The 10,924-nt window shown below is 22.6% G+C and overlaps 1 protein-coding gene across 1 annotated transcript in view; it reads right to left on the reverse strand.

Moving 5' to 3' along the window:
* LOC117178095 (equilibrative nucleoside transporter 1) overlaps positions 1-8,033 on the reverse strand; it is a 52,252-nt gene extending 44,219 nt beyond the window's left edge. The window contains exon 1 of the mRNA XM_033369335.1: positions 7,931-8,033. The gene's annotated coding sequence lies outside the window, so the exon portion shown is untranslated. The remainder of the gene's footprint in view (positions 1-7,930) is intronic.
* Between the last annotated feature and the right edge of the window lie 2,891 nt (positions 8,034-10,924).

Below are 10,924 nucleotides of genomic sequence, written 5' to 3' on the forward strand. Positions count from 1 at the left end.
ACTCGGGATACTTATAAGATACTACCATGATTTTTTCAGATTTTTTGGTCCAAAAATAAATTAGGCCAAAAACCGGCCTTACCGACCCTCCCCCTTTCGTTTCGAATTTATCTTTTTGGTTTAAAATTCAACCCTTTTCGATAGAATTTTTTTTCCTTAGAAAACATGTTCCTTCAAAAACAAAATTAGATGAATCTAGTTTAAACTGATATTTTTATTTAAACCATGAAATGAAATGGAATTTACCATTTCTTCGGGTTTTCACAAAAGCACTTGATTATTCCGCGTTTTGACTAGTTAAAACTAGTTTGGACTAATTTAAGTATCATGGTTTTTATCTCAATAAAAAAGATGAAAATTATACAAAAAAGAAGGAATTTAAAAAACCAAAGACGAATTTTCAATAAATAAAGATTTTTCAGTCAAGAGGAAAAAAGTTTATCTAAATTGTTGAACTTTAAATCCCAACAACAATTTTCTCTAGAAAAATTGAATTTTCAAACAAAAAATATAACTTTTTCGCAAAAAGTTAATTTTCTAAGAAACTGATACATTTTTACCCAACAAAGGCAAAATTTCAAACCAAGAAAATGATTGATTTTTTCTGAAAGAAGCGAATTTTCAATGGAAAAAGATCAGTCTTAAAAAAATGGAAAGTTAGATTTTCAGTTACGAAACAATTAATTTTATACAAAAAAAAAAAACAAACAAAGGCTTTTCCACCAAACAATTAATTTAAAAAAAATAAGTTTTTAAGAGTGTAGTTTAACTTTTAAGCAAGTAATTAAATTTTCAATTAAATAAGATTAATTTCCTAAAAAAATGTTAAACTCCCAACCAAAGAGATGAATTTTCAACAAAAAATATAAAAGTTTCATTTCTACTAAACTGGATGAATTTTAAAAACAAAAAGATCAATTTTCAACAAAATAGGTGAATTTTTTGTTTAAAAAAATTTATTTGAGTTTTGAGGATCAAAATATGAATTTTTAAAAAGATGTAAGTTTTCACGAAAAAATTGAATTTTGAATCCCAAAAGGCGAATTTTTAACCAAAAAGAATAACTTTTTAATAAAATTGTTGAACATTCTACCAAATAGTTGCAATTTTATCAAAAAAGATAAAATTTATCTAAAAATAGATGAATTTTTATGTAACAAAAAACGAATTTTCTCAAAAAAATTGTTAATTTTCATCTAAAAAAGATTCCAGTTAACTTTTTAAGATCAAAATACTAATTTTTTTGACAAAAAATAAGTTTCTACAAAATAAATTGAATTTTCAATCCAAGAAGATGAACTTTTTTAACCAAAAAGGATACTTTTTTAACAAAATAGTTTAATTCTCTGCCAAATAGCTGCATTTTTATCCAAGAAAGATGAAATTTGCAATAAAACAGATGAATTTTTAATAAAAAACAGTTTCATATTTATCTAAGAAAGATTAAATTTCTCTTAAAAGGATAAATTTTTTATTTTAAAAAAATAGCTGAATCTTCATCCAGAAAAGATTTCAGTTTATTTTTCAACACCAAAATATAAATTTTAAACAAAAAGTAGATTTTCTACGAAAAAGTTAAATTTTCAACAAAGCATTAGAATTTTAAACGAAAAAGTTTGAATTTTTAACAAGATAGTTTAATTTTTAGCTAAATAGTTCAATTTTTATCTAAGAAAGATTTAGATTATTTTAAAACAAATGAATTTTTAAATAAAAAAAATTGTGGTATTTTCAAACAAAAAGTATTATTTTTAAACTAAATTGTTGAATTTTTAAGTAAGAAGTTGCATTTTACTTTAAAAAGATGAAATTTATACTAAGGTAGGTGATCTAAAAAAAAACATTGAAAATAAATAGTTAAATTTTCATCAAAGGAAGATTCTATTTTACTTTCCAACACCAAATTAAGAATTATAAACAATAAGTTAAATTTCTACAAAATAGACGAATTTTCAACCAAAAAGTATGAGTTTTTAAAAAGATTGTTAAATTTTATACCGAACAGTTGCTTCTTTGTGCAAAAAAAATTAAAATTCTGATAAAACAGGTGAATTTTTAAGCAACAAAGAATAACTTTTTAACAAAATTGTTTAATATTCTACCAAATGGTTGAATTTCTATCCAAAGAAGATTCCAGTTAATTTTTAATTTAAAAAAATTGTATTTCCAATTAAAAAGAATGAATTTTCAACCAAATCGTTGAATTTTTAATGAAAAAGTTGCGGTTTACCCCAAGAAAGATGAAATTTCTGCCAAAGCAGGAAAATTTTAAAATCAAAAAGACAAACTTTCAAATAAAGACTTAAATTTTCAGAAAGACAGTTGCATTTTTATTTATGAAATTCTTCTAAAATAGATGAATTAGAAAATAAAAATTATGGCTTTTTAACAATATTGTTACATTTTACACTGAAAAGTTGCTGCTTTGTCCAAGAGAAATGCAAACTCTGATAAAACAGGTGAATTTTTCAATCAATAAGACAAATTAAAAAAGAGTTGAATTCGCATCCAAAATATCTCAACAAACTTTTAAACAAAAAAATATGAATTTTAAACAAAAAGTACAATTTTCTAAAAAATATTTTTATTTTCAATCAAACAGTGCATTTTTATCCAAGAAATATGCAATATTTCGACTAAAACAAGATGAAACTTTAAATCAAAAAAACAAATTTTTAGAAAAAATATTTTTTAGCCAAAAAAGGTTTCAGTTGACTTATGAGCAACAAAATATGAATTTTAAACAAAAGGATAATATTCTGCGAAAAGAGTTAAATTTTTAACCCAAAAAGACATATTTTTAACAAAGAGAAATGGGTGTCTTTTTAAGAAAATTGTTAAATTTTCTACCTAATAATAAAATTTATAACTAAAAAGATAATTAACAAATTAATAATTTTTTTTTATTTTGAAACCTTGTTATTTTAAATAAGCCGCATTTTATTGAATAGATGTACAGAATTCAAAAAACAGAATTTTTTTAAATGATAAAACTCACGATTTTGGTTGAGAATTAAAAAAAAATTTTCAGAATCTTGTATATTTTAAAAAATTGTACCTGTATAGAATACTGTAAGAAATGAAGAGATTGCTAAAACTTTTAAATAACAACAAACAAGATAAAGATACTATTTCTGGCACGAGCTTACCATTTTTAAATGTAAAAGTATCTTTATTGTACGTACGCAAAATGTTATCGAAATGACACGCATAATTCCAGAACAGAAGTTTAAACATTTCGCAAACACAAAATCTTGCATGAGGAAAAAATACAAATTTCCTACAAAATATTTCAATTTTACGCCCAAAAATATTAATTTCCAATGAAAAAGATGATTTTCAACAAATTAGTTGAAGTTTCATGCCAAAAAGACCAATTTTTTACAAAAAAAAACTTGAATTTTAAACAAACGAGTTAAAAATTAACCAAAATTGTTGAATTTTCAAACTAAACGTTAATTTTAATTCCAAAATACCAATTTTGTACGAAATAGTTGAATTTTTAACTCACAAATAATCATTTTCAACGAAAATAGTTGAAATATTCAACAAAATAATTAACTTTTCAATCCAAAAATACAATTTTGCAATAAAAAAAATTGATTTTCAAGCAAATTGTTATTTTTTTCAAAAAAGTTGAATTTTTAACAAAATAATTAAGCTTTCAATAAAACAGTTGAATTTTCAACCAAAAATCAAAAATTATCTAAAAGATAGTAGAATTTTCGAAAAAAAATGTTTTTAATAAAATAGTTGAATTTTCAACCCAGAAAAACGAATTTTTGACAAAATAGTTGAATTTTCAACCAAATAATTTAATTTTTCTACTATAATGTTTAATGTTCAATCCCAAAAGACCAATTTTCTACAAAACAATTAAATTTTTTACCCAAAAATATCAGTTTTTAAAAGAAATGGTTGATTTTTAAACAAATAGTTGAAATTTTAAACCTTTATTTAAATTTAATTAAATTTAAGAATTAAAATTTTTAAATTTAAAATGTGAAGTTTTTTAGGAAAACAATTTAATTTTGAAAACAAATAGACGCATTTTCAACAGAAAGTTAATTTTCATAGAAAATAGTCGAATTTTCAACCCAAAAAGAAGAGTTTTTAACCAAATAGTTGAATTTTCAACAAAATAATTAAATTTTCTAGAACACTCTTAAATTTTGTAGCCCAAAAGACGAATTTTCCACAAAACAATTACATTTTTAAACCAAAAATATAAGTTTTCAACGAGAAAGTCGATTTTCAAGCAAATAGCGAAATTTTTTATAAAGACAATTTAATTTTAAAGCCAAATAGATGAATTTTTTGCTTCAAAGTTAATTTTCAACCAGAATAATTGAATTTTCATAGAAAAAGTTCATTATCAACCAACATAGTTGAATTTTCAACCTAAGAAACGATTTTCCTACAAACAATTGAATTCCCAAACGGAAAATATGAATTTTCAACAAAAAACTTAATTTTTATCTGAATAATTAAATTTTATACCACATTATTAAAATTTTAAAAACAAAAAATTTTCCACAATTAATTGAATTTTTAACAAAAAGCTCATTTTAAAACAAACAGTGGAGTATTCAACAAAAATAGTTTAATTTTGAAGACAAATAGACGTATTTTCCAAAACAAAATTAATTTTCAACAAAATATTTTATTAAAAAAATAGAATTTCCATCGAAATAATTAAATTTTCAATGAAATAGGTAAATTTTTAACCAAAAATTTGAATTTTCAAAACAAACAGACGAATTATTAGAAGATAGTTGAATTTTCAACAGAAATTGTTTTTTTTTGTACCAAAAAAGATGACATTTCTACCAAAGAAAGTCATCTTAAAGGGTGTCTTTTTAACAAAATTGTTGAATTTATATCAAAAAAATTATATTTTCCACAAACTAGTGGAATTTTCAAGTAACAAAAATAAATTAAATAAAAAAACAATTGAATTTTCAACCAAAAAGGATGTTTTTTAAATAAAATTATAGAATTTACAAAAAAGTAAGTTAAAATTAGACAAATAGATCAATTTTCAATCCAAAACGAAGAATTTTATATTCAAAAGAAAGATTTTTCACAAAACAATTCAATTTTTTACAAATAATTAAATTTCCAAGAAAAAAATTGAATTTTCAACCCCAAAGACAATTTTTTTTTAGAAAATTGTTGATCCTATAACAAAAAGGTTCATTTTGATCCAAAAAAGATAATATTTCTAACAACAAAAATTGAATTTTCGATCCAAAGAGATGTTAGGAAAAAAAACATTGGAATTTCCGACCAAACAGGACGACTCTTGAACAAAATAGTTTAATTTTTAAGTTAAAAAGACGAATTTTTTGGAAGAATTTTAAATTTGTAACAAAACTGTTTATTAAAAAAAAAAAGAAAGATGAATTTTTGAAGCCAAAAAGACGGCATTTTTACCAAAAAACATTAATTTTCTATGAAAAGGGAATAATTTTCGATCCAAAAACATGAATGTTGAAAAAAATGAAGGTTCGAACAAAAAAAAATAACTTTTTGACTAAATAGTTTCATTTTTAACAAAAGAGAATATTTTTCCAAAAATTAAAAATATTTCAAAAAAGTAATCAAAAATGTAAATCACAAAATATCAATTTTCAATCAAAGAGGACGAAATTTTTATCTAAAGAGACGAATTTTCAAAATTTAATTTAATTTCCAATAAAGTAGTTAAATTTTTAACTAAATAGTTGAACTTTCAACCAAATAATTATATTTTCTACTACACTGTTAAATTTTTAATCCCAAGAGACTAATTTTCACAAAGCACTTGAACTTTTTACCAAAAAAGATCAATTATTGAAAAAACATTGAAATTTTCTATAAAATAATTAAATTTCCAATGAAGCACTTGAATTTTGGACAAAAAAAAGATCAATTGTTGAAAAAGCAGTTAAATTTCAATAAAATAATAAAAATTCCCACAAAATAGTTAAATTTTTAAACAAATACTTGAACTTTCAACCAAAAAGACGAATTGTTTAGAAAATAATTTAATTTTCAAGTTAAAAAGACGATTTAAAAAAAAAGAAATTAGAATTAAAAAAAGCAGTTAAATTTTCAACCAAAAAGGATGTTATATTTATAAAATTGTAGAGTATTAATAAAAAATTTTAACAAAAAAGATAAGTTTTTAACCCAAAAGGACGAATTTCCAACAAAGCATTTGAATTTGGGACAAAAAGTGACCAATTATTTAACAAAACATTTGAATTTTCAAAAAAATAGTTCATTTTCCAACAACGTTGTTAAATTCTCAAACATTTGAATTTTCAGCCCAAAAAGACCTATTTTGTAGAAAATATTTGAATTTGCAACAGAAAAGTTTCAAGAAAGATGAATTTTTAATAGAAAGGACGAAATTTTGATTAAAAAAAAGACAAATTTTCAACAAAACAGTTCGTTTTTCAACAAAAAGATTTTTCTTACCAATAAAGATGACATTTCTAAAGTTAAATTTTCAACCAAAAAGATTTTATTTAAAAAAAATAGTAGAATACTGAAAAATTTAAAACAAAGTTTTTAACACAAAAGAATGAATTTCCAACAATGCATTTGAATTTGCGACAAAAAATGGCCAATTATTTAACAAAACAGTAGAATTTTCAATAAAATAGTTCATTTTCCAATGACATTTTTAAATTCTTAACCAAACATTTGAATTTTCAACAGAAAAGTTTTTTTTTAACCAAGAAAGATGAATTATTAATGAAAAACAACGAAAATTCTATTTAAAAAAGACGAATTTTTAACAAAACAGTTTATTTTCAACGAACAATGATGAATTTTCAATCAAATACTTTAATTTGTCTACTATAATTTTAAACGTTTAAGTCCAAAAGACCAATTTTCTAAAAAAAAATTAAATTCTTTACTAAAAAATATCAATTTTCAATCAAAGGAGACGAACTTTTTATGTAAAGAGAGGAATTTTCCAACAAAGCACTTGAATTTTTGATCTAAAAAAGATAAAATATTCAAAAAGAAGTTAAATTTTCAATAAAATAATAAAATTTCCAACCAATCACTTGAATTTTGGACCAAGAAAAGATTAATTATAAAAAAACAGTCGATTTTGCAATAAAATAATAAAATTTCCAAAAGTAGTTAAATTTTTAACGAAATAGTTAAAATTTCAACTAAAAAGACGAATTTTGTTAGAAAATATTTTAATTTTCAACGAAGAAAGATGAACTTTTAATAAAAAAGGACAACATTTTTATTTAAAAAAGACGAATTTTCAACAAAACAGTTGATTTTTCAAGAGAAAGGTTCTTTTTACCAATAAAAATGACATTTCTGCAAAAAAGGTAACTTTTCGATCTAAGGTGACGAACTTTCCACCAAATATTATGATTTTTGAAAAAAAGTAGTTGAAATTTCAAGCCAGAAAGACGATTTTTTAAAAAGAAATTAGAATAAAAAAAGCAGTAAAATTTTCAACCAACAAGGATGTTATTTGCGACGAAAAATTGTCAATTATTTAACAAAGCGGTAGAATTTTTAGCCCAAAAAGATATATTTTATATAATATATTTGAATTTTCAACAGAAAAGTTGATTTTCAAGCAAGAAAACTGAATTTTTAATAAAAAATGACGAATTACCAACAAAACAGTTGAATTAACGACAAGAAAAATCAATATATTAATAAATTTATAATAAATTTATCAACCATACTGTCCAGAATGTTTCTTTAAAACTTTTATCTCATAAATAATTTTTTATCTAGAATTTATTTTCTATCCCTGAAGTCGCAAACAGCTTCCACAAAATCTATAGCAAGTCATTTGTTTTTTGAAAAACAAGTGAAAAGCCAGTAAAAAAGAGCACTGTCACTCTATTAAAAGTTCCAAATTTCAATGATAAACCCTTTTTTTTAAATTGTCACTTACCAAAATTGTCTATAATCTCTGGAATTCTTCTAATTACAAGAATTTATAACTTCACGTTCACAGATTTAAATGAAAAAGCGATTTAACGACTGCTGATGTCGATTCAACATATTGCAGACGACAGGAATTAGCCCTAGACTTTTTGATATTAAACTAAGAATTTAATCCCGAAGAGAATTTCTTCCGTTTCTTCGTTCACTTGTCCCCTCTGGTGCTCTTAAGCCACTCTGATCATGATCCAATGGATCATGATTCTTTTCTGCCAGCTGAGCAACTGACAACAACACTAATCCAAACGTCAAAGCCAGCTGTGATTCCGATTCTGAGAATACAGAATCACTGAATTCCATTTGAGCGAAATCTGGGTTATCCTTTTTTATCGATAGTTATCGCATTAATCATTCTTATACACAATACATAATTAAACACCTCACAAATTAACAAAAAATCACAAACAACATATTTTACGACTTTATTTCGACAATACAACTTTGCACACTTAATTAAAATTAAATTCAGTCGAATTACAAACGCAGCAACGCAGAGACTGGCAGAGACTGAATTTAGGTTATGGTAGACACTTAGAGACACTGGGTACTGCAATTCTCATTGGTGCCGCTGTACCGGAACTAGATGATCCCTGATTGGTTTGTTTTGGCGCGATTTTCAAATCACAATTTTAATGGGATTCGTTTTTTTACATCAAACAGATACATGAACTTTTCACTAAAAAAAAATCAAATTTAAGTTCAATAATTACGAGTTTAGAAAGATAAATTGTGAACGAAAAATTGAATATTCAACTTTTCAGTTAATACAATTACTTTTTAAAAAATCATATAAAGAGACAACTCTATAATAAAAAAATTTAATTCTCAAGATAAGGTGCAATAATGGACATTTCTGCTTAAAAATAAACAATTAAAAACAAGAAACAAAAATGTTTATACCAAAATAATTTAATTTTCAAGGCAAAAAATACGATATTTGTAACAAATTAGTGCAACTTTCAACTAAATTTTTCAACTTTTAAGTAAAACAGATCAGTTTTTAACCAAAAAGAATTATGTTTAATCAAAATTCGTCAATTTTTTAACTAAAAACAAAATAAATTTCAAGAAAAAATGGAATCGTTAAATTTTCAGTTAACGAAATTAATTTTCAAAAAAAAAAACAATTTTCAACAAAATAGTTTAATCTGCAAAGAATAAAATAAATTTTTATTAAAGTAGTTCAAGCAAGTATGTACTTAAATTGTCATCCAAAAATATTAATTTTCTATAAAAAATTAAATAGTTAAATTTTCAACTGAAAAATATCAATTTTAAATTAAAATATTATTTCCATGAAAACAATCAATTTTCAGCAATATAGTTGGATAATTAACAAAAGAGATAAAATTACAACTAAGAACTTACTTCAAAATTTGACTTTTTTCTGTGCAAATTTATGTACTTTATTTTAAAATCCAACTCCATATTTATGTAGTTGAAAATTTAACTATTTTGTTAAAACCTAGTTTTTACGGTTTAAAAAATTTTATTTGACTAGAAATTTAATAATTCTGCTTCGATTGTCAAATATTTTGCAACAAAATAATTAAATTTTAGCAAAAAATTTCATTTTGAACCAAAATAGTCGCATTTTTAACCCAAATACGAATTTTCCACAAATAACTAAATTTCTAATCCTAGAGTACGAATTTGGAACAAAAAATTTCATTTGTAATTGAATAATAAAATTTTATACTTCATTGTTTAATTTTTTAACCAAAAAGACCAAATTTCTACATAACAATTGAATTATTAACAAAAAATAATAATTCTAAAGAAAAAACTGGATTTTCAATAAAACAGATGAATTTTTAAGCCAAAATAACATATTTTCTATATAAATTTAAAAAAAAATTAATCACAAAACAATTGAATTGAATTTTAATTTTAAATAAAATACAGTTGAATTAATTAAAAATACGAATTTTTTATTAAATACTTTGAATCCTTTACTAAATAGTTGAATTTTTTACGAAAAAGGATCATATTTCTACCAAAAGGAATGAATTTTTGAACTAAAAAGTACAATTTTAAGAAAGTGTTCAATTTAAAACCCATAAATGTGTGTTAAATAAAAAATTAATTTTAATTAAAAATTTAATTATTTAGTTTAATATTTTTCTGATTTAGTTGAAAATTCAAATATTTAATTTAAAATTTATTTGTTTGTTGAAAGATAAAATTTTTTAGTTGAGAATTAGGATTTTATTTGGCCAAACCTTAATTTTTTAACTTAAAAGGTAGCTATTAAATTTTTAATTAAAAATTCAACTATTTAGTTGAAAATTCAACTGCTTGCTGAAAATTGCATTCCCTTTTTAGAAATTTACTTTTTCGGTCGGTAAATTAATTATTTTGCTGCGAATTATTATTTTTTTTAATTAATTTTATTGATTAAAAAAATCATTTCATTTTCTGAAGGTTTAACTATTTTGTTAAGATTTAGTATTTCATTTGGTATAACGTTAATTTTTATAACAAAAAATTTAACTAATTAAGTTTTAGTTAAAATATCAACTTTTTGGTTGAAAATTCAACTGCTTGGTGGAAAGTTGGAATTTTTGTGAACTTTTGTTAAATTTCAACCAAGAAAAATGAATTTTTCACATAACAAGGTGACGAATTCACAAAAAAAAAAATTTTTAATTTTCCACCGAATATTATCATTTTTGAAAAAAAAGTAGTTGAAATTTCAAGTCAAAAGGACGATTTTTTAAAAAGAAATTAGAATTAAAAAAACAGTTAAATTTTCAACCAACAAGGATGTGATTTGCGACAAAAAATTGCCAATTATTTAACAAAACGGTAGAATTTTCAATAAAATAGTTTAGTATTTCATTTGGTATAACGTTAATTTTTATAACCAAAAATTTAACTAATTAAGTTTTAGTTAAAATATCTACTTTTTGGTTGAAAATTCAACTGTTTGGTGGAAAGTTGG

Source organism: Belonocnema kinseyi, chromosome 8 (assembly GCF_010883055.1).
Source record: "Belonocnema kinseyi isolate 2016_QV_RU_SX_M_011 chromosome 8, B_treatae_v1, whole genome shotgun sequence".
NCBI lineage: Eukaryota > Metazoa > Arthropoda > Insecta > Hymenoptera > Cynipidae > Belonocnema > Belonocnema kinseyi.